The sequence below is a fragment of the Monodon monoceros genome, unplaced genomic scaffold (assembly GCF_005190385.1).
Source record: "Monodon monoceros isolate NGI ecotype Baffin Bay Population unplaced genomic scaffold, NGI_Narwhal_1 Super_Scaffold_12, whole genome shotgun sequence".
NCBI lineage: Eukaryota > Metazoa > Chordata > Mammalia > Artiodactyla > Monodontidae > Monodon > Monodon monoceros.
In genome coordinates this window covers 59561755-59586717 of record NW_021703768.1, presented here as the reverse complement: position 1 = coordinate 59586717, position 24963 = coordinate 59561755, and the positions used below count along the sequence as shown (strand labels likewise).

At 40.3% G+C, this 24963-nt stretch overlaps 1 protein-coding gene across 2 annotated transcripts in view; it reads right to left on the bottom strand.

Annotated features, from left to right (window-relative positions):
* Nucleotides 1–24963, bottom strand: part of HMGCR (3-hydroxy-3-methylglutaryl-CoA reductase) — a 53521-nt gene that overhangs the window by 21660 nt on the left and 6898 nt on the right. The gene's annotated exons all lie outside the window — the stretch shown is intronic.

The following is a 24963-nucleotide window of genomic DNA, read 5'->3' as shown; positions in this document are numbered from 1 at the left end:
GGTCAGGTCAAGGACAGAATGCACAATTACTTGGTGGAGAGAGGTGGAGGTGGCCCTGAAAACCAGGATGTACAAAAGGGAAGGTGGCAGCAAGGAGCAATCCAAACCTCAAGCTGACCCATTTCCGAAACCCAAACCGACACTTTCCTGTGATTTACCCATTCCTGTAAATAGTGTAAATGGCTCCAGTCATGGGGTTTCTCTCTCCCTCCTCCTCTTCCCCCATCTCCCTCCTTCTCTTCCCCCCTTCTCTCCCTCTCTCCCTACAGCACAAGGCACTAGGCACAGACTGTCGATTCGCTCTGAAATGTGCCTGCTTTTTTGTCGTGTCTGCTTTCCCTCTGACCCCTCCCTGCTGCAGACCTTTATTATCTCTTGCCTGAAATAATGCAATAGCCTCTCCTAACTGGTCTCTCCACGCTTAGGTGCTTCCACCTTCCAATCCTATTATTCCATTGGCCTACCCCCAAATTACCAAGAGTTGCTCATTGTCTGTTGAATTAAAGAAATTGGCAACCCCAATATGGCCCTACCCCACATTTCTTGTTTATCTCTCACTACTTCCTGTGTCAACCCTACATTTCAGCCAAAAGAGTAACTGACCTTTTTTCAGTCACACTCAGTACCTTTTTGCTCCCTGTTTATGTTCTCTGTTTAATCTGGACATGCCTGCACATTTCAACTGTTAAAATCCTAACTCTCCTTCAAGGACTATTTCATATGTCACCTCGTTTCCTGATGCCCTCAAATACAGTCATCTCTCCCTACTCTGAACACCCATAACATGTCCATATTCTGTGACCTGCGTTATTATTATGTGGAACTTTCTTAAGAACAGGAATTGCAATCCCCTCAACGTTTAAAGACCTATATTTTGCAACGCAGTCCCTGATACCCACTATACACTCAGGAGGAGTTTTAATAAACTATTATCTTGATAAATTCTCATAATCCTTATGAAATAGATATTTCCATTTACAAGAAAAAATGAGTTTGTTAAACAACTTGCTTTAGATCACATAGATAATAATTTGGAAAACTGAGATTTGAACACATATCTAAAACTTATACTGGTTCTACTATCCTCCACTGCTTCAGTATAGGATCTTTATTCATATCTCTTTACGAAATACTTTTCAAGCACCCATTATGTGCAACGCACCTTGGTTGGCACTGGAGTTATAGCAGCCACATGACAGACATGGAAACTTCCTTTATAAACCTTATACCCCTTCATAAAATTAGATGACTGTTAACTATTTGTTGAATTGATCATAATGGAAGGAAAGAGTTTTCACAGTGAAGAAGACTAAGGGGAACTAACCAAAAACTAAAGTATCCTATTATGAGTCTTATCAAAAGGAAGAAGAAGAAAGAAAAAAAGATCTGTAAGTACTCAGAGCTAGAAACTTTGTCGTACTTTTAATGTCCCCAGAAGTCAAAAGGACCAGCTATCTCAGAATTATAAGTTACAGATTATATAAATGCTTACTAATATAAATTCAAATAAGGATTATGAAGGTGTTTCAACAAAAAGTCTTTAGACCAAGATCTGGAAACTGTATTCCCAAACTCGGCTTAATTAAGAACTCCAGTGAGATTATGAGTTCAAAAGCAAGTAATAAAGAAACTCTAATTGTCTAGTTTTATGTTCTTAAAACAATTTCTATATGATTCCCAATTTATGTCAAAAGGATCTTTATGCACTTAAATAATAATTTGTACTTAATGATAAATCACAAAATTTGACAAGGACACACATAGAAGGGGAAAGTGGGGGCGTGGGGACAAAGGAATCTGTGCTTTCTTCTTTTGTGGGTTTACCCTCACAGCAAAGAGTTTATAAAAGTACAATTTTAAGAGATCTAAATTTAAAGTAGTGAATGGCCCACATTGCCATCTTTATCCACATAGCTCTTAGTATTTACTTATATAAGTATGTTAGCCCTCCATCACTTTTCCTTCTTCTTGTTGTCATAGGCCATGCTTTAGGATGAGGAATTATAACAGGAACAATAATAACAATAGTAGTAAAATTTTACATAGCTCTTTCTATGCACCAGCCACTTTTCTAAGTGCTTTATTTTTATTAACTCCTTTAATTCTCATAACGTTCGGAAAGCATTAGTAGAATCTGCATTTTACAAATGATGGAGCTACAGAAACAGAGAAGTTAAGTAATCTGCCTAGGTTTACACAGCTGGAATATGAACTTTGAAGTCCATTTCCTGAGCACATGCTCTGAACCACTCCACTGTGCTATCTTTAGTATTAGCACATATCATGATTGTTGAAGCTTCTGATGATCCATTGTGAAAGACCTTTCATAACATCAACAAAGAGTTTTACTTATTTATTTCCCATTCACAGTTCCCAGCTGTGTTCAAATTTATATCTTCCAGCTTTGGGTAATTTTCTCTCTCTCTTTGTCTTGCACAAAATTTTTTTTTTTTTTAATTTCAGGGATGTCTTTTTTAACTAGTACATTACAACTGATAACTGGTCACTTAGCTTTTGGCAGATGTTGTGATTGATTATCGCTCCTGCTCAAGGTCAAGAAATATTCACGGAGGAGCTACTCTGTGCTAGGCAAAGGGCTAGGCACTCAAGGTACAGATTCTTATATGTATATGTATTTTTTACCTGTGCCGCACGGCATGTGGAATCTTAGTTCCCCAACCAGGGATTGAACCCACGCCCCCTGCAGTGGAAGCGCAGTCTTTTTTTTTTTTTTTTAATATTTATTTATTTATTTGGCTGCGCAGGTCTTAGTTGCGGCATGCAGGATCTTTTAGTTGTGGCGTGTGGGATCTAGCTCCTTGACTAGGGATCGAACCCGGGCCCCCTGCATTGGGAACAGGGAGGCTTAGCCACTGGACCGCCAGGGAAGTCCCTCAAGGTGCAGATTTAAATAAGAAAACATACACAAACGGATCCTTCCAGATAACATGGTAAGGGTTCTGAGTGAGGTATGCCAAGGGTCCACTGAGAAAAGAGGTAGGGCATGGAGTTGGGGTGCAGGGCGTTTTGAACAAGGGGAGGAAGTGGTTTGAAGGAAGGCTATTGTAGGCACTAGAGTCAAGATTGTGAGCATGAGAATGGAGGTGACAGATACAGGAGCAGAACATTTAATTAGGCAGAAATCTTGAAGTACTGTAGGATATGAGATATTTAAAAGGTGAGGAAGTCATGAGCAGGTTGGCTGATCTCAGGTTTCTACTGGTGGCATCTCACGTGGGCCAAAGTCTTGGCTACTCCTCTTTTTAAATTTTTTTTGCTATTTTACTTCAGTAGCAAAACTTAGAATTCTGCTTCTTTGTTTGTAAAACTTTCTAAACAGAAATCAATAGCTGGAGCCTCTCTTGAAGTTAGGAGCAAAGGTCTCTGCAGGAGAGGGTGCCCACAGTTAAAGATTTCTTCTGTCCACCAAACCTGCTTTCACTGTTTAATAGTGATTTTCTTTACAGTTTCCCCATTCCTCTCTTTAGGCCCTTCCCCAGCTTTGTAGAATCAGTTGGGGAGTGGGTATGAGATATATTGGAATATATATATTTTTTTCTTTTAAAGGAATTTACACTCCTCAAGCAAAAAGAATGTTCAGACAGCATATCAATAGAAACAGCATATCTATAATGAGGAGTAAACATCTATTCCCGAGATTCTTAGGGATTCTTGGCTAGGGTGACTGGTTCCCAAGAAAAGTCAATGAAAGACCAATAAAAGGGGAAAGAAAAAGAACTCATTTTGACCCAAGTGTGAGCACCACTTTTTCTCCTTCAGTAACAAACCTGGTCCTGGTCTCAGTTGATAAGAGTGGAGTGAGCCATTTACTATAAAATCTGTATCCAGCTCAGTTGTCAAGTCCCCAGTATCTTCTTCCTGTTCACCTTCATTCTTCCAATCCCAACCTCTTCCTTCAGCTTTATATTTGCTCCCAGTTGAGGGAGGAAATTATAATGGTGGGAGAAAAAACAAGGCAAGTGTAAAAGAAAATAAAGAAGGATGGTGGCGCAAGGGGGCTCTCTTCAGCTTCCCTGAGCAACTCCATTGAAAGAAAAGACAAAGAACAGTTGCCCAGGCCTGCAAATAGTAGGCCATCTTTTAATATGAAAGTACTGTCGCTCGTACGTAAATATGGCCCAAAAAGTATATAGCACCCTAACTGTATCTGCTACAAATTGCAATGAATTTGGCTACAAGTAACAGAAAGCCTAAACTAGAAGTGGCTTCAACAAGATAAGCGTTTCTTTTTATTCTTGGGTAAAGAAAACTGGAAATAGTTCATCTAGGATTAACATGGAAGTGCAAGATGCTTTCAGGGACCCTCCTGTCTCTCTGCTTCACCATCCTCAGCCTGTGTTTTCCATCCTCAGGGTCACCTTATGGTCCAAGATGGCAACTGGAGCTCCATTTTCATATCTGCATTTCAGTCCTTTTGGAAGGAGCAGAATAAAAACAAGAGGGCGGAAAAAGGGCCTCTCCCAACTGAGTCAGCTCCTTTTCATTGTTTATATCTCAGTGGCCAGAAATACAAGGCCATACCTAGCAACAAGGGAGCTGGGGAATGTAACCTTTTTTTCGACAACAATGTGCCCAGCTCAAAACTGAAGAAAGGCTCCGACCTCTAAATCTTCCATATTGTCCCCACACTGGGTGAGCATACAGTAAGTACCCAAACCAGCTGCTGATCACTTAACTCAAAAACAGGAAAAAATTTTACTATCAAGATTTTAGGGGCATAGCAAAAGATATAAACCTAAGATCAAAGATCTGTTATTTTATAAACATTAGCTTGAAATGTCAATGGAATTCTCATTAACATCTAGACTTGAGTTTCAGCTAAATCCACCGAAAATGTATAATATTACAAATGGTTGAACATAAAAAGGTAATCTGTGAAACTAGCAAAGAGGGCTCTCTTTCTCTCTTCTCAGAATAAAGGGCCTTGGGAATCCCCTGGTGGTCCAGTGGTTAGGACTGCACTTTCACTGCCAAGGGCTCAGGTTCAGTCCCTGGTCAGGGAACTAAGATCCTGCAAGCCAAGTGGTACAGCCAAAAGAAAAAAAAAGAAAAAGAAAAAAAGAATAAAGGGCCTCACTGGTCTTATTCATTGCTTTAACACCTGTAACACTGAATGAATAGTTACCAGCAACTTTCAACCAGCGTGTGGTCTTGATTTCCCTGCTTTTTCCTCTGCATCGTTTAATACCTACCATGATCTCCATGCTTTTTTACCACAATGGCTACCTCCTTCTCTGATATTGCTTAGGCCTGTGACTCCTGCCTCCCTGAGAAGGTTTCCAGTTCTTTCCACATTTGTTTCAGCCGGACTGAACTGAAACTAGTTATTGATGCTTTCAAAGCCCATGTCTTGGGGGCCCCGATGAGCACTGATAAGTCTCCTGACCTTGTCTCATCCCTAAAATCTTACTTTTTCCGTTTGACTTTGCACTTTCCAGGCTTTGAAGAATTTGTGCTTCTTGAATGACAGTATGTTATGAGATGTTCTTGATAAAATCTCCCTAGCTGGATCCAAACATCCCTAAAGCTAATTTTTCCCTTCTCCTGGAGAATGAGTAGAATTAGCAAACTAACCTCTGTTCTCAAGAAAGGTATTGCCTGCTTTGTGACCACCTAGAGGGGTGGAATAGGGAGGGTGAGAGGGAGATGCAAGAGGGAGGCGATATGGGGATATATGTATATGTATAGCTGATTCACTTTGTTATAAAGCAGAAACTAACACACCATTGTAACGCAATTATACTCCAATAAAGATGTTAAAAAAAAAAAAAGAAAGAACGGTATTGCCAAGGTCTCTGTGCTTCCTCTAGAAAGATGGGCTGTTTATCTTCCCCAAGGGAGAACATAAAACATCTGCAAAGACTGCTCAATGCCTCTCTGTTCAGAACTCCCGCTTGCTTTTTCTTTTGAAATACACGTTTAGGAAGAAATTTGACCCATGTACACCAAGGAAAGTTAAGATAATTATAGTTGGGCTAATAATTTTTGCCCTAAAGAAGGTAATGCAAGTAGCCAGAACAGACCCTTGCCCAGTCCTTTATTGAAACAGTTGCTCTAGAAACTCTCCAGGAGCTTGATTACAGGCTGTGGACAAAGCCTTAGGTCTCCTCTACTTTATTCCTCACAAGAGAAGCCATCTTTATTTTGGAATCTAGGACTAGTTGGACACCAAATAATCTCAATTTTGGTAAAGAGCTTAAAGCTCAGATTGTAATATCTGGCCATTGTGTGACACTGCATTTAATAGGGAATAAAGTGAGAGTGAAACCGTTTGGTCTCTGTTTTTAGGTGCCCTTCTCATTCTAGTAAAAAGAAAAAGATAAAAGTATAGTCAGGTACAGAGAAGGAAGGCATTCTGATTTGGGTAGCCCTTAAATTTAACAGAAGCATTTCTGTCCCCTATCCCCTGCACACATATGATAGACCCACTTCTCTCTGGTACCCTATTCTTTTCAAGCAGGCCTGACTGAGTCTAAAACTTCAACCTGCTTTTTCAGTTGATCCTATTCCTCCTTCACCGAGAGTAGGACTGTCTTGGTTTGCATTCCCCCAAAGGCAAAGACTGGGTCAAAAACCCTAGTGCAGTAACTCATTTGGGGGATGACCCCAGGAGGTCAGAATAAGAATGCAAAGAACAACAGGGAAGAAGGAAAAGGCCAGTATCCAGCTAGCCACCACTGTGGGCAACTGGGGCTCAGTTCTGCTGGGGACCCTCTGTAGAATGGCCCTCTGAAGGATGGCGGAGCGGGGGTGGGGGAGTGGTGGTGAGGTGGGATCACTTGTCCCTCACTCTTTGGTTGAGAATGCCTCTGGGGCACACTTGCAGCTACATGTACGCAGAGCAGAGATACTGAGGCTTTGGAAAAAGCCTTGAGACAAAGTTGGAAGACTTGATGGTTGACACTTGAAGGTGGAAGTCTTCAGCCTGCCAGGAATTGCTGCTGCTGACACACGAGCAGGAGATGTGGCAAGAGGTACCTCGTAGCTGTGAGAACTGCATCATGGGTTGCCATGCCAGCCTTTTCATTCCTTTTATATTCCTACTGGGCCTCTTTTGACTACAAGCCCTAAGCCATTTCAGAAGCTGGCCCTGTTCCCCCTGAAATTGTTATAATTCCTTCCTAATGCCTGGGCAATAGTATTCCACTCACAAACCACATTCTGAAGGCCTCTTATTTTCTCACTTTGGTTGTCCTTGGCCTCTGAGTAGACCCGGTCCCCGTAACTGGTGGATGTCAACATTTTTAAGCTTGCAAGTACTCTAGTTTACACATGGAAAGTGATCAATATATATTTGTTGATGGCTCTAACAATAGTGAAACTATGACTCTGGTTATAAATACTGTTAAGCAGGGACTTGCCCAGTCAAGTGAAGTCAACAAACATTTCTTGCCCTGAGTATTTCAAAGAAAGGACAAGAGGGCTGATGGCTGGTTAAGCAGGAATTCATGAAGCTTCTACATACAGGTGGAGTTACTATGATTCCAATATGTAAACTCTTATCTTTGTTGGACAGAGGAAGCATATTATTTGTGGGAGTTATTTTCTAAAATCAGTGTAAAAATCAGAACTCCAGCAGAATCCCAAAGCCTTTTAATTTTTTTAAAACCATGTGAGGAGGGAAAATGTCCCAGTCAAAAGTATCCTTGAATTCTACTTATATTTCTTAAAATATAGGGTGCATATTACAGATTTGACAGAAATTCTTCTGCACACTAGATTTGACACCACCTGACTACTGAAAGAGTCTATCAGAGATAGGTAAGCGTTTGAATCTTTCTGCCTGTAAGATTTAACTATGAAGTCCTAATACGCATGAGAACTAGCTAGTGAATGGTAATATATCCCTGCTTGCCTACCGAGTTGCTCTAATCTGTGTCAGTGTTAACCCTTCTACTTGCTGTTAGATTTGAGATGTACTTCTTTTTATGAGAATTAGCCCATTATTTGTGATATATTTTGCAAATGTTTTCTTCCAGTTTGTCTGACCTTGCTTATAGTGGTTTCTGCCATGCAAAAGTTTTGGGTTTTGTTTTTGTTTTTTTAAATGTAGTCTTTTATTATATCTGGATTTTGAATTATAATTCAAAAGCCTTTCCCTACACCCAGATTATAAAGGAATCCATCTGTGTTTTCTTTTAGTACTTGTTGGGTTTTGTTCTTTACATTAAGATCTCTGATTCCTTTGGAGTCTATTTTTGTATGTGGTGTGAGGTGTAGATCCAATTTTGTCTTTTGCCAAGTGGCTGTATTCCGGTTTTCTTATACAGAGAACACTGTATTCTCTGCAGCCACATCTATAACTCCCTCTTAGGGTGAGTCACTTCTGCCTGTATTGAATCATCTTAGTTTTTTTGTTTGGTTGCAACAAAACAAACAGTATCCTTGGTTCCAAAGGGTACTACTTTCTGAAACTGCTTACAGATTCTGGGGTGTACCTTATCTGGAGCCCTAGTGCTTCATGAAAAGAATATTGTATTTAAAAAACACTTTTCTGATGGTCCAGCCCTGCTCAAGGATTGTGGATATTTTAAATAAGGTGGATGATATGGTTCCCATGATTAAGGAGTATATGTAGAGTGATTAGAAAACAAATGAAGACTGCATAGAACTAATGAAATTTACATTTTGGCTTACTGTCTCAATACCAGGAAGTACTTTCCCTGCACTAGTGTAATTCATTTTTTTAAAAATTGAGATGTAGTTTATTTACAATGTTCTATTAGTTTCAACATGGTGATTCACAATCTTTAAAGATTATACTTCATTTATAGTTATTATAAAATATTGGGTATATTCCCTGTGATGTACAATATATCCTTGTAGCTTTTTTTTTTTTTTTTGCGGTACACGGTCCTCTCACTGTTGTGGCCTCTCCTGTCACGGAGCACAGGCTCCGGACACGCAGGCTCAGCGGCCATGGCTCACGGGCCCAGCCGCTCCGCAGCATGTGGGATCCTCCTGGAACGGTGCATGAACCCACATCCCCTGCATCGGCAGGCGGACTCTCAACCACTGCGCAACCAGGAAAGCCCTAGCTTATTTATTTTTTACATAGTAGGTTGTATCTCTTAATCTCCTACCCCTATTTGTCCCTCCCCCCTTTCCTCTCTCCAATGGTAACAACTAGTTTGTTTTCTGTATCTGTGAGTCTGTTTCTTTTTTGTTATATTCATTAGTTTTATTTTTTAGACTCCACATGTAAGTGATAACATATAGCATTTGTCTTTCTCTGACCTATTTCACTAAGCATGATACCTCCAAGTCCATCCATGTTGTTGCAAGTGGCAAAGTTCTTTTTATGGCTGAGTAGTACTCCATTTTGTGTGTGTGTGTGTGTGTGTGTGTGTGTGTGTGTATCACATTTTCTTTATCCATTCATCTGTTGATGGACACTTAGGTTGCTTCCATCTCTTAGCTATTGTAAATAATGCTGCTATGAACTTTGGGGTGCATGTATCTTTTCAAATTAGTGTTTCTGTTTTCTTCGGATATATATAGGGTAATTAGTCTTTACGAATGAGTTGCTTTTGAATTATTCTTTTCAGCTGCAGATAATGGAGAACCTAACTCACAGAGGTTTAAACATTTTTCCTCCTCTCACATCAAGAAATCTGGAGGTAGGTGGTTACTAGCATTGGTCCAGTAGCACAATAGTGTCAGGAATAGCACCTCTACAATTCTGTTGGCGTTTGACACATGGTCCCAAGAGGGCTGCTGAAGCTCCAGGTGCTACATCTGGGTTCTGAATAGTAGTAGAATGTGCCATCCCCAAATACACCACTTTGGCACAAGGATAATTTTGAACTAGAGGCACTTGAAAAATAGAAGATTCAGGAAAGGCACTGTGACCTCCTTTTTTATTCCTGAAAGCACTTTTTCTTTCATGTGGAAGATGCCCTCTCTACACCAGGAAGGAAAGAATATTCTTATCACCAGAGATCAGGAGTCGAGGCTAAGGGAAACCTGCACAAACAGATTTGTTAAATCAACACTTATCTTCCTTTAGCCTCCCCATATATTTTAGTTACTTTTCCACAATTAGTACTCTTTGTTCAACCTGGTATATAAGCACTTAGGTGTAACTGCTTTTTGGGTCTTCATTTTTCTGTGAAGTCTCTCATGTAGATGTAAAAAATGAAATTTGTACACTTTTCTCTTGTTAACCTGTCTTATGTCAACTTAATTCTCAGGCCCAGCCAGAGACTCTAAGAGGGTTGAGGAAAAGTTTTGCTTCCCCTATAGTTCAAAGGAGAAATAAGGTGAAAGGGCATACTGCATCTGTCTCTTTTATCAGAAAAAAAAATTCTCCAAAGTTCTTCAGAAGACTTCTACTTATGTTTCTTTGGCCAGAACTATCACATGGCCACCCTTAAATGCAAGAGAAGCAGGGAAATAAAATATTTAAGTTTTGTAATCTCTTTTGGGGGAAACAGCAAGGGAGAGGGGACTGGGAATGGCTACTTAACCAACCAATGGATCGACCACATTGAAATATCTCATTTCTGCTTGCTGAAAACAATGTCTGGTATGATGCAGGTATGAAAATGCAGTACCAGATCTTACGCAATCTAAGTAAAATTTAAACAAGCAGAAGGTAGGAATCTCAACAGCATGAGATGAGAGATCTGCTTAAAGCTCTGCTATTGATGGCATGCATCTCCCAACTCCTAGTCTCTATGCCTCACAATTCAAATTCAGATGGAAGAGGTTGGTTGGACCAGGTTGAATTGGCTGCCCACTCTTATTGAGGTCACAGGCAGGGGGCAAGTCATGGAGAGAAAGCCTGACCACTGAGGGATTATCCCTGGAGATGCTGGGGGCAAAGGGACAGCATATTTTAGTATATGTAAGTATAAATAATGTAAAACTAAACAACTTAGTATGTTGATATGTGATAATTGGTGCTATGTTGTCAGATCCAGAAACCCAAAGAAGACAACTGCCCTTTAAGTAAGGGTAATTATGCCTGTTCTTAAGTAGAAATGTCTTGATTTCCAGTTTCAGAAATTTAGCAGGCAAGTTTGTTAGTTTTTGTTTTGTTTGGGATACTATGATATAATCAAAATAAATAACTATTTGGTCTTTGTCCCTGGTTCCTGGCACACAGCTACTAAAACCTTTAGAATCTGCAGAGTGATGAAAGTGTCATTTGTATGCTAATTAGACAACTAGTGGCTGGGGTCCCTAGATAGTGTCAAGATGAGGGCTGGTCACCACAAAGACCAAGGCATGATTAGAGGGTTGGAATTTTCACCTCAACTCCCCCTCCCCCAATGCCCTGTGTCTTCAATTTCTTTTTGAATAATCCACCTGTCTTATTTGTGTTTATACACCTGCCTTTCCTCAAACAACACAATAGAGCACAATCTTGATCTCAACTGATCTGGTCTCTCAGAGCCCTTTCACTTCAAAAGGTCTTGATCTGGTGGTGCTGAGCTTGTAAGGGCACAGACTTGGACCTGGACCTGGGAGCAAACCTAATCCCCTCGTCCTGACCTCTCCTCCCCGACTTACTATCTCTATGATTGGGACAAGTTGTTTGACTTCTCTGAGGCCCTTTCCTCACCTGTAGTATCCAATGATTTATCTCACAGGGTTGTTGTAAACTTGAATGTATGCATAATACCTGGTATGTCATCACTCAACAAATGGTGATGGCTGTAACTGTCTTAGAATATTCCCAAAAGATTTCTTCTGGACTTTCTACAATCCAGCCATTTGACAGCTTTCAGACAAACTATATTTCCACTCTTTGCTTTAACCTGTTCAGAATATTCCATGCAGTGGTAGCCCCAGTCTGGGAGCATAAACCATATTTATCCTCCAAGTTTAAACAAGTCCTAGTGCAGTGGAGCAGAGGGCCTTGAGAACTGCAGAAATTCTTAGGAAAAAACTCATCCTCAACCTAAGGAGCAAGGGCACCAAAGCTTGGTCTGAAAGGATTAGGCCTCTTCAGAAAGGGCAATTCTGAAGTCACCAGGATATGCACTGACCTTACCTTTTCCAAGGACTTAAGGATGAGCAAAGCAGGAAAAAAAAAATCTGTGCCACTTTAACCTCAGTGCCATTCTGGAATGTATGCAATTTAAGTAGGGTGAAGTGTTGAGGACAGAGGATATGCCAGTTGTGGTTGGGGGATCTGTGTAGTCAACACCAGGAGCCTCAGAAGGCATCAGAGACCTGGAGTGGAACCACCCAGTGGCAGGCGATGGCAAAGAATGGCCTAGGATCCTTCCACCAATGGCACAGGCAAATAAAGAGACCAGCGAGGCACCCAGGATGACCTCCTGTACTATTTGAAAGGGATTTGAGTTAATGGAGGAAGTCATTCACCCAATTTGCCAGGGCCAGCTGAGTGGAGGACTCCTATTTGAAATTATTTTAGCCCTGCTCCCAGCTGGTGTGACTTGGAAAAAGTGGGTTTGTTTCATCATCAGCTGGCACAAGATAAAAGAACAAATAAAAATTACTCTATCATAGAAATTCCTTTATCATGAAACATATTTGACCTGCAAACTTCACACAAACTGTACAAATGAATGGTGCAAGGGCAGATTGGACACCTGGCTTCACTTTGACCTGAGTAAATGTTGAAATTTTAAAAAATTTATTGCTTATTCTCCTCAGCAGCTTTTCCATGTTTAGGCTAGTTTCCTAAAAAACTCTATGGGACGCTTACTGATAATACACATTGTTGAGCCCTTCCTCTGGGTGATTAGGCCTTATTAGTCAACAGGTGAGAGCTAACTGTACATTTTTAAGTGCTTTGCTAAAAAACTAAGATGTGTGCTATAAGTGAGGTGGGTCATGAAAGCTGCACTGATACAAGGCACCAGGAACCCAATGAAAGGACTCAAGGAAAATACCATTCCCCACCTTCACCCTCTGCTCAAAGACTCAACACATTCGGTCATGTGTTGTGTACACATGGGAAGAGGGGGAAGGGAAGTTTTTATCTCTTTTTGTCCCAGGGTGGGATTGTTCACTGTTCTCTACATCTTTTCTTATCCAACATATCAAAAAGCTACTTGGCATTTCTGCATTGGTTCCTTTAACCTCTATTTATTCCAGATTTGGGGCTCTTGGTTGTCACAGAAGTCCTACCTAAAGAGGCCAAATTGAACACATATGTTATGGTGTCTACAAGTACTATAGATCTAAGCCAGAACAAATAGAAACTGAATTGCCGGGGCTTCCCTGGTGGCGCAGTGGTTGAGAGTCTGCCTGCCAATGCAGGGGACACGGGTTCCAGCCCTGGTCTGGGAGGATCCCACATGCCGCAGAGCAACTGGGCCCGTGAGCCACAACTACTGAGCCTGCGCGTCTGGAGCCTGTGCTCCACAACGAGAGGCCACAACAGTGAGAGGCCCGCGCACCGCAATGAAGAGTGGCCCCCGCTCGCCGCAACTGGAGAAAGCCCTCACACAGAAACGAAGACCCAACACAGCCAAAAATAATAAATGAATAAATAAATAAATGTAAGAAAAAAACTGAATTGCCATTGCCATTTGGATTTATTGCTCGAAACAAAAAAGCTCCTGATGTGTTTGGCTTGACCACGATCCATTTTATTTTATTAAAAAAATTTTTTTGTAGCTTTATTGGAGTATAATTGCTTTACAATGTTGTGTTAGTTTCTGCTGTACAACAAAGTGAATCAGCTATATGTATACATATATCCCCATATCCCCTCCCTCTTGCGTCTCCCTCCTACCCTCTCTATCCCACCCCTCTAGGTGGTCACAAAGCACCGAGCTGATCTCCCTGTGCTATGTGGCTGCTTCCCACTAGCTATCTATTTTACATTTAGTGTATATATGTCCATGCCACTCTCTCCCTTCATCCCAGTTTCCCCTCTCCCCTGCTCTGACCTCAAGTCCTTTCTCTACATCTGCGTCTTTATTCCTGCCCTGCCACTAGGTTCATCAATACCGTTTTTTTAGATTCCATATATGACCATGATCCATTTTAAACCTACGTACCCCACATTAGGTTTAGGAGGCCAGAAAATAGTCCCCTTACCATTCTTCCTATCTGCCCAGTCACCTCCCACAGAAACATCCTTGTCCTGCAACTTATGGTGCCTGCTTCTCAGGTGGGTAGAGATGCAGGCCTATCTGGGTCATGCCTAAGTTCACAGGACTGAGACCTTCTCCAACTTTAGTGCACCCAAGAATATGGTGGGGGAGAGTTGTTTAATATGCAGATTCCTGAGCCTCACTTCCGGATGTTGATTTCACAGGTCTAGGAAGGGGCCTGGGTAATTTGCGTTTTCAAAAAAGTAGCCCAGGTGATTTTAGTGCACAGGATTGATGGATCTCACTTAGAGGAATACGGGCCTAAATGTCTATAGGTAGATAAGCAAAAAGACCACATAAGAGCTTTAGGAATGTAATTCAAAAGGCAGAGTAGGAAAGACTCGAGTTAAAACTTGGGATAGCTATTGCAATATGGTTTTCAAACTACATGCATGTAAAAAATGGAAATACTTTCTAAAAAGTCTATTCTAGTATTATGAGCTGCACACCGTGTCTCTACTCTCTTCTATCCTATTTTCAGCAGTTGTCTTGAAAGGCAGCTTTGCCTGGTTGTCTTTACAAGTTCACGCAGCCCAGGCTGCTTGAACCCTTTTCAGACTTTAACAAGGACCCCTGTACTCACCCTACTGCACTGGAGAACACCCTTGTCAATCTCAACAGCTGTTCTGAAGTGGGCACACCATGCTTTCCAGGGACCATCTGTCGGCTCTTCGGGGCTTCCCTGTTCTCAGGTCTGTCAGACACGCCCCTGTTCCTCTCTGCTTCCTCCTGCATAGCCCCAGGTACACACAGCTCTTGGGACCATGGATGTTTATCTCCACCCATTTGTATTTTCAGGTCCATGGAGAGACCTTGGCAAATAGTCATGTTGTAAATGTCCACGAGTTTTTGGTTTTGCCACTTAGTTTTTATGTGGGAATTTGAAAAGATTAAAAACCTGTGCTACTGTCACTGCCACTTTCACCTTGACTTTCTTTATAACGTTACACAATCTGTGTATCTTTAAGCAGTATATTTTGGATAGTTTTTCTCTTCCTTTGAAAATTATATAAATTGGTATGTTCTGCCATACCTTCCTTTTTTGGCCAAATTTTATGTTTTTGAGTCATTCGTGTTGATACTTATAACTGTATTCATTCATTTTTGCTGCTGTATTTACATTATATGACTATATATCACAATTTATTAATCCATTCTGTTAATATTATTTTTCAGATTTTGATAATCATAAATAAGGCTTTGATGAATATTCTATACTTGCCTTTTTAAAATTTATTTATGTATTTATTTTTTGGCTGCATTAGGTTTTCATTGCTGCGCGGGCTTTCTTTAGTTGCAGCGAGCGGGAGATACCTTCATTGCGGTGCGCGTGAGGGCTTCTCATTGCAGTGGCTTCTCTTGTTGTGGCGCGTGGGCTCTAGGCATGTGGGCTTCAGTAGTTGTGGCACACAGGCTCAGTAGCTGTGGCTCGCAGGCTCTAGAGCGCAGGCTCCGAAGTTGTGGCGCACGGGCTTAGGTGCTCCGCGGCATGTGGGATCTTCCTGGACCAGGGCTCAAACCTGTGTCCCCTGCATTGGCAGGTGGATTCTTAACCACTACGCCACCAGGCAAGTTCTATACTTGTAATGCACATGTGTAAGATCTTCCAAGGAAGTGTGCCTAGGTAGATATGAAATGGTATTACTTTTAATTTCAATTTGCATTTTCCTGCTTACAAAAGAAGTTGAGCATCTTTTCATGTTTACCCACCAACCAAGTCTTCTCTTATATGAAATGCCTGTTTGTGACCTTTGCACATTTTTCTTTGGATTGTTTGATTTTTTTTCTTATTGATTTAGAAGAGCTTTTTATATACTCTGGACGTTAATAATTTCCTGGCTATGTTCTACAAATAATTTTTTCCTGGTTTGTGCATTTCTGTTTTTGGGCTCTCCTTGTCTTTTCCAAGAATATAATTCTTAATTTCTATACTATATACTTTATCAACCTTTTTAAAATGAATTTTGCTTTTTGTGTTTTGTTTATGAAATCCTTCCTTACCTTGAGATTATAAAGATATATTTTCTTCTAAATGTTTAAAAATTTGGCTTCTTCATTGACCCATATGGAATTCATTTTTGTGTATAGTTTGAGGTATGGATCCAAATTTAATATTTTGTACACGAAGAACTGTTCCAATACCATTTCTTAAATATGTCCCCCTGGGCTTCCCTGGTGGCGCAGTGTTTGAGAGTCCGCCTGCCGATGCAGGGGACGCGGGTTCGTGCCCCAGTCCGGGAAGATCCCACACGCCGTGGAGCGGCTAGGCCCATGAGCCATGGCCGCTGAGCCTGCGCGTCCGGAGTCTGTGCTCCGCAATGGGAGAGGCCACAACAGTGAGAGGCCCACGTACGGCAAAAAAAAAAAAAAAAAAAAAAAGTCCCCCTTTCCCCATTTCATACATGCATGGATCTAGTTATGTAGTTATACTCTTTCACTGAGCTATTTGTCTATATCTGCTCCAGTATATATAATATTATAATTCATAGTTTTAAAATACATTTTGATATCTGACAGGACAAGTCTTCCCTTTCCCCAATCTCATATTTTTTGCCTCCCCCATCATACTGCCTCAATAATTCCTCAATAATGTCTCTATTTATTTCCCTCTCCAACAAGCCAGATTAGAAAAATGGTGCCAGATTGCAGAACGAGGTTTCCTAACTCGTGTGGAGCTCAGCCCAGCCCCACATGTTGACAGCCATAAGCAGGTATTTGTTTCTTAGGTGTGCATAGGAATGCTACCACTAGTATCTAAGCTTTATGGATTTTTTCTATAAGTAATAGCATTTTCATAAATAATTGATGATTATGGGGAAATGTCTATGAAAATTACAGGGACCAAATTATTCTCTAATTTTCAACTAGAGAAGTTAAGGCAGAGAGAGATTAGAGAAAGTTTCTACGGTAACTTTTTTTCCTCACTCATCAGCTACCACCCATCACCTACCTAGGTCCTGAACTTCTAGTGAAAGTGAGATGGGAAAGGTAATGCATCAAGTCAAAGGGAAACATGGCAAAGATCTCTGGGGGACTGGGTACCTCGAACAGCCTTGAGGGGTTAAGAAACACCTACCTTTTGGTTAAGAGAACAATGACTGGACTGCAGTTATCTTAGGATAAATCTGGATTCTGTACACTTACCACTTCCCATGATTTTGCTTTAGTTTTCTCTTCTTCCTTGGCTTCCTTTCTACCCCTTCCCTCCTGTTGTCTCTTCTCTCTTACTCTCTGCTTATACTCCTGGACACTTCTGTTCCTTTCAGATGCCATTCTACACAAGTTCTTCCTTTTTGTTTTTGGAGGTTTTTACACTGCTCTGGTACTCTTGCTTAGGGACCTCTCATATGGTTCTTCATGATAATGCCCATTATATAATGTAGTAACAAATGCTGTTTAAGTTCACAGCAGGCTAGATGAGGAAATGTCAGCTATGTTTTATCTTAAGTGTTTACATACACACCAATGTATGTAAAGTTATTTAATCACAGGAGAGATTCTATTTGTCTTGAGGATTTAAGGCTTTTTTGTTTTGTTTTTTTTTCTAAGTCACATTTGCTATCAAAACTGCTGCTCTGTCTTGTCCTGTCTTTAAATACCCACTAGATGTTGCTACAGGGCTGTGGGAAAAAAGTCTTCAGTTTCATCCAAAGCTTCTCAATTACTGAACTAGAAAATTGCAGCCATCAGAAACAGGAAGGATATAAGCTTAAACACAGAAACAGGAAGCATATCTTCAAAAGATAGGAAGGAAGTAAAACTGACTAAGGACTGAATATTTAAAAGACAATGTTGGTGTAATTGAAACTTGTGCATTAGCATTTTGACATCTGTCAGCTGAATACAATGTTAAATCTTTAGAGATTATCTCTCCTAGGGCATCTGAAACTTGACTGAGGTTTCAAATCAGGTTTCAAAAACAGTACAAACATTCTGGACATCCTAAAAAGTATTTAATATTGTAAAAATTACTGTTTTCTCATTCTAAAAGTATTACATTGCCATTTAAGCAATTAGGAAAATAATAGGAAATTATAGAGGAGAAAATAATTACCCAGAACTCAAGGATAGTCACTCAGGGTGACTGTCTTTTGCATTTTAGCACATTTCTTTCCTTCCAGCTTTTCTCCTATACTTTTTTTTTTTTTTCGGTGCGCGGGCCTCTCACTGTCGTGGCCTCTCCCGTTGTGGAGCACAGGCTCCAGATGCGCAGGCTCAGCGGCCATGGCTCACGGGCCCAGCCCAGCCGCTCTGCGGCATGTTGGATCTTCCCAGACCGGGGCACGAACCCGTGTCCCCTGCATCGGGAGGCAGACTCTCAACCACTGTGCCACGAGGGAAGCCCTCTCCTATACTTTCTAAACTATAAAATATTGTATAAATTATATATGTATATATATACTTTTTGCTTAATTATATATGTTGTATATGTATATATACATACATACTTTTTTGTTTGATGATAACATATTGTATATATATGATATATGATGTGTGTATATATACACACAATATACACACATACACACACATACACACATCCTGTGGAAGCTATTAAACATAATAACAACCAGCCCTATGATGTGTGGGAGCAGGGCAGGCGGTGGGGGGGATTACTTGTAAAATTTGCAGATTTCTGTGGTGTAAATACTCCAAAACTTACTCTACACATTATTAGTTCTTCTTTCCTGGTCCTCTTCCTCCACTCAGTAAACCACAAAATCTGGCCCCATAGTAAAATGTAACAAAATAATTGAGAAGTGATGAGTTTTGGGTATTTACTGCCTTTATTTTTAATATAATTTGTTCAATTATGCTTATATACTTTAACTTTTAATAGTGACTACGTTTAATAACTGACTTCCAAATTCCTGAAAATTTAATAATCAGCTCTTACAAACTAGTAGAAGCTGGATCAAGTTCACCTTTGACACCACTCTAGTAAGAACTTCCCTGCCTCCCTCCCCCAACTCTCTGTCTTCCCCATAGTCCAGTCCTGGAGAGATCAGCCTTTGAGGTTAGTTAAGGGGAGGAAGGGAAGCAGAAAAGAAAAAGCAACGTGTAGAATAAGTTTTGCTTAAGCAAAGGTTTTTAGCGTAAGACACAAAAAGCACTGTATTGGGTTGTTTAGTGCCCCCCCCCCCAAATTCATGTTCTTCTAGGAACCTCAGAATGCGACCATATTAGGAAATAGGGTTGTTATAGTTGTAATTGTTTAAGTTAAGGTGAGGTCACAGTGGAGTAGGGTAGGCCCTGCTCTAATATGACTAGTGTTCTTACAAGAAGAGGAGGAGACACAGAGAAAGAGATGTACAGGGAGAAGACCACTTGATGAAGGGGGTAGAGATTGGACTCAAGGCAAGGAATGCCAAGAACTATCAGCAACAGCAAAGCTAAGAGGAAGGAATGGAATGGATTCTCACCTAGAAGCTTTAGAGAGAGCCTGGCCTGGCCAACACCTTGATTTTAGACTCCTGGCCTCCAGAATTGTGAGATAATGAATTTCTGTTATTTAAGCCATCCAGTATGTGGTAATTTGTTACAGCAGCCCTAGGAAACTAATGCAAGCACTTACTGTACAAGAAGAAATTGATAAACTGGACATCACTCAAAACCTATTTCTGATGAAAAGGCATTAATAAGAAAATGAAGGGTTGGTTCAAGATGGCGGAGTAGAAGGACGTGCTCTCACTCCCTCTTGCGAGAGCACTGGAATCACAACTAATTGATAAACAATCATTGACAGGAAGACAATGGAACTCACCAAAAAAGATACCCCACATCTAAAGACAAAGGAGAAGCTGCAATGAGACGGTAGGATGGGCGCAATCACAATAAAATCAAAAAAACCACTGGGTGGGTGCCTCACAAACTGGAGAACAATTATAGCATAGAAGTCCACCCACTAGAGTGAAGGTTCTCAGCCCCACATCAGGCTTCCCAACCTGGGGGTCTGGCAAAGGGAGGAGGAATTCCCAGAGAATCAGACTTTGAAGGCTAGAGGGATTTGATTGTAGGACTTCGACAGGACTGGGGAAAACAGAGACTCCACTCTCAGAGGGCACACACAAAGTAGTGTGTGCATCGGGACCCAGGGGAAGAAGCAGTGACCCCATAGGAGACTGAACCAGACCTACCTGCTAGTGTTGGAGGGTCTCCTGCAGAGGTGGGGGGGGTGGCTGTGGCTCACCACGGGGACAAGGACACTGGCAGCAGAAGTTCTGAGAAGTACTCCTTGGCGTGAGCCCTCCCAGAGTCTGCCATTAGCCCCACCAAAGAGCCTGTAGGCTCCAGTCCTGGGTCGCCTCAGGCCAAACAACCAACAGGGAAGGAACTCAGCCCCACCCATCAGCAGACAAGCAGATTAAAGTTTTACTGAGCTCTGCCCACCAGAGCAACACCCAGCTCTACCCACCACCAGTCCCTCCCATCAGGAAGCTTGCACAAGCCTCTTAGATAGCCTCATCCACCAGAGGGCAGGCAGCAGAAGCAAGAAGAACTACAATCCTGCAGCCTGTGGAACGAAAACTACATTCACAGAAAGATAGACAAGATGAAAAGGCAGAGGGCTATGTACCAGATGAAGGAACAAGATAAAACCCCCCAAAAACAACTAAATGAAGTGGAGATAGGCAACCTTCCAGAAAAAGAATTCAGAATAATGATAGTGAAGATGATCCAGTACCTCGGAAAAACAATGGAGGCAAAGATGGAGAAGATGCAAGAAATGTTTCACAAACACCTAGAAGAATTAAAGAACAAACACCTAGAAGAATTAAAGGACAAACAAACAGAGATGAACAATAGAGTAACTGAAATGAAAAATACACTAGAAGGAATCAACAGCAGAATAACTGAGGCAGAAGAATGGATAAGTGACCTGGAAGACAGAATGGTACAATTCACTGCTGCAGAACAGAATAAAGAATGAAAAGAAATGAAGATAGCCTAAGAGACCTCTGGGATGACATTAAATGCACCAACATTCACATTTATAGGGGTCCCAGAAGAAGAGAAGGACCAGAGAAAGTACCTGAAGAGATAATAGTCGAAAACTTCCCTAACATGGGAAAGGAAACAGGCACCCAAATCCAGGAAGCACAGAGAGTCCCATACAGAATAAACCCTAGGAGAAACACGCAAGACACATAGTAATCAAATTGGCAAAAATTAAAGACAAAGAAAAATTATTAAAAGCAACAAGGGAAAAACGACAAATAATATACAAGGGAACTCCCATAAGGTTAACAGCTGATTTCTCAGCAGAAACTCTACAAGCCAGGAGGGAGTGGCATGATATATTTAAAGTGATGAAAGGGAAGAACTTACAACCAAGATTACTCTACCCAGCAAGGATCGCATTCAGATTCGACGGAGAAATCAAAAGCTTTACAGACAAGCAAAAGCGAAGAGAATTCAGTGCCACCAAACCAGCTCTACAACAAATGCTAAAGGAACTTCTCTAAGTGGGAAACACAAGAGAAGAAAAGGACTTACAAAAAAGAAAACCCAAAGCGATTAAGAAAATGGTAATAGGAACATACTTATTGATAATTACCTTAAATGTCAATGGATTAAATGCTCCAACTAAAAGACACAGGCTTACTGAATGGATACAAAAACAAGACCCATATATATGCTGTCTACAAGAGACCCACTTCAGACCTAGGGACACATACAGACTGAAAGTGAGGGGTTGGAAAAAGATATTCCATGCAAATGGAAATCAAAAGAAAGCTGGAGTAGCAATTCTCATATCAGATAAAATAGACTTTAAAATATAGAATGTTACATGAGACAAGGAAGGACACTACATAATAATCAAGGGATCAATCCAAGAAGAAGACATAACAATTATAAATATATATGCACCCAAGATAGGAGCATCTCATACATAAGGCAAATGCTAACAGCTATAAAAGAGGAAATCGACTGTAACACAATAATAGTGGGGGACTTTAACACCTCACTTACACCAATGGACAGGTCATCCAGACAGAAGATTAATAAGGAAACAAAAGCTTTAAATGACACAATAGACTAGATAGATTTAATTGATATTTATAGGACATTCCATCCCAAAACAGCAGATTACACTCTCTTCTCAAGTGCACACGGAACATTCTCCAGGAAAGGTCACATCTTGGGTCACAAATCAAGCCTCAGTAAATTTAAGAAACTTGAAATCATATCAAGCATCTTTTCTGACCACAACGCTATGAGATTAGAAATGAATTACAGGGAAAAAAAAGTTAAAAACACAAGCACATGGAGGCTAAACAATACGTTACTAAATAACCAAGAGATCACTGAAGAAATCAAAGAGGAAATTTAAAAATACTTAGAGACAGATGACAATGAAAACACGACGATCCAAAACCTATGGGATGCAGCAAAAGCAGTTCTAAGAGGGAAGTTTATAGCTATACAAGCCTACCTCAAGAAAGAAGAAAAATCTCAAATACACAATCTAACCTTACACCTAAAGGAACCTTAGAGAAAGAAGAACAAACAAAACCCAAAGTTAGTAGAAGGAAAGAAATCATAAAGATCAGAGCAGAGATAAATGAAATAGAATCAAAGGAAACAATAGCAAAGATCAATAAAACTAAAAGCTGATTCTTTGAGAAAATAAACAAAATTGATAAACCATTAGCCAGACTCATCAAGAAAAAGAGGGAGAGGACTCAAATCAATAAAATCAGAAATGAAAAAGGAGAAGTTACAACAGACACCACAGAAATACAAAGCATCATAAGAGACTACTACAAGCAACTCTATGCCAATAAAATGGACAGCCTGGAAGAAATGGACAAATTCTTATAAAGGGATAACCTTCCAAGACAGAAACAGGAAGAAACAGAAAATATGAAGAGACAAATCACAAGTAATGAAGTTGAAACTGTGATTACAGATCTTCCAACAAACAAAAGTCCAGGAACAGACAGCTTCACAGGTGAATTCTATGAAACATTTAGAGAAGCACTAACACCTATCCTTCTCACACTCTTCCAAAATATAGCAGAGGGAGGAGCATTCCCAAACTCATTCTACGAGGCCACCATCACCCTGATACCAAAACCAGACAAAGATACTACAAAAAAAGAAAATTACAGAGCAATATCACTGATGAATATAGATGCAAAAATCCTCAACAAAATACAAGCAAACAGAATCCAACAACATATTAAAAGGATCATACACCATGATCAAGGGGGATTTATCCAGGGATGCAAGGATTCTTGAATATACACAGATCAATCAGTGTGATACACCATATTAACAAATTGAAGAATAAAAACCATATGATCATCTCAGTAGATGCAGAAAAAGGTTTTGACAAAATTCAAAACCCATTTAGGACAAAAACTCTCCAGAAAGTGGGCACAGAGGGAACCTCCCTCATCATAATAAAGGCCATATACGACAAACCCACAGCAAACGTCACTCTCAATGGTGAAAAGTTGAAAGCATTTCCTCTAAGATCAGAATCAAGACAAGGATGTCCACTCTCGCCACTCTTATTCAACATAGTTTTGGAAGTCTTATTCATGGCAATCATAGAAGAAAAAGAAAAATAAGGAATACAAATTGGAAAAGAAGTAAAACTGTCACTGTTTGCAGATGACATGATACCTATACATAGATAATCCTAAAGATGCCACCAGAAAACTACTAGAGCTAATCAATGAATTTTGTAAAGTAGCAGGACACATTAATGCACAAAAATCTCTTGCATTCCTATACACTAACAACAAAAGATCAGAAAGAGAAATTACGGAAACAACCCCATTCACCATTGCAACAAAAAAATTAAAATACCTAGGAATAAACCTACCTAAGGAGGTAAAAGACCTGTACTCAGAAAGCTATAAGTCACTGATCAAAGAAATCAAAGATGACACAAACAGATGGAGAGATATACCATGTACTTGGATTGGAAGAATCAGTATTGTGAAAATGACTATACTACCCAATCTACAGATTCAATGCAATCCCCATCAAATTACCAATGGCATTTTTTACAGAGCTAGAATAAAAAATTTTTTAATTTGTATGGAGACACAAAAGACCCTGAATAGCCAAAGCAATCTTGAGGGAAAAAAACGGAGCTGGAAGAATCAGACTCCCTGACTTCAGACTATACTACAAAGCTACCATAATCAAGACAATATGGTACTGGCACAAAAACAGAAATGTAGAGCAATGGAACTGGATAGAAAGCCCAGAGATAAACCCACGCACCTATGGTCAACTAATCTATGACAAAGGAGACAAGGATATACAATGGAGAAAAGACAGTCTCTTCAATAAGTGGTGCTGGGAAAGCTGGACAGCTACATGTAAAAGAATGAAATTAGAATACTCCCTAACACCATACACAAAAATAAACTCAAAATGGATTAAAGACCAAAATGTAAGACCAGACACTATAAAACTCTGAGAGGAAAATATAGGAAGAACACTCTTTGACATAAATCCAGCAAGATCTTTTTTGACCCACCTCCTAGAGTAATGTAAATAAAAACAAAAATAAACAAATGGGACCTAATGAAACTTAAAAGCTTTCGCACAGCAAAGGAAACTATAAACAAGATGATAAGACAACCCTCAGAATGGGAGAAAATATCTGGCAACAAATCAATGGAGAAAGGATTAATCTCCAAAATATATAAACAGCTCATGCAGCTCAATATTAAAACACAAACAACCCAATCAAAAATTGGGCAGAAGACCTAAATAGACATTTCTCCAAAGAAACATACAGATGGCCAAGAGGCACATGAAAAGCTGCTCACGTGCTCACTAATTATTAGAGAAATGCAAATCAAAACTACAATGAGGTAGCACCTCACACCGG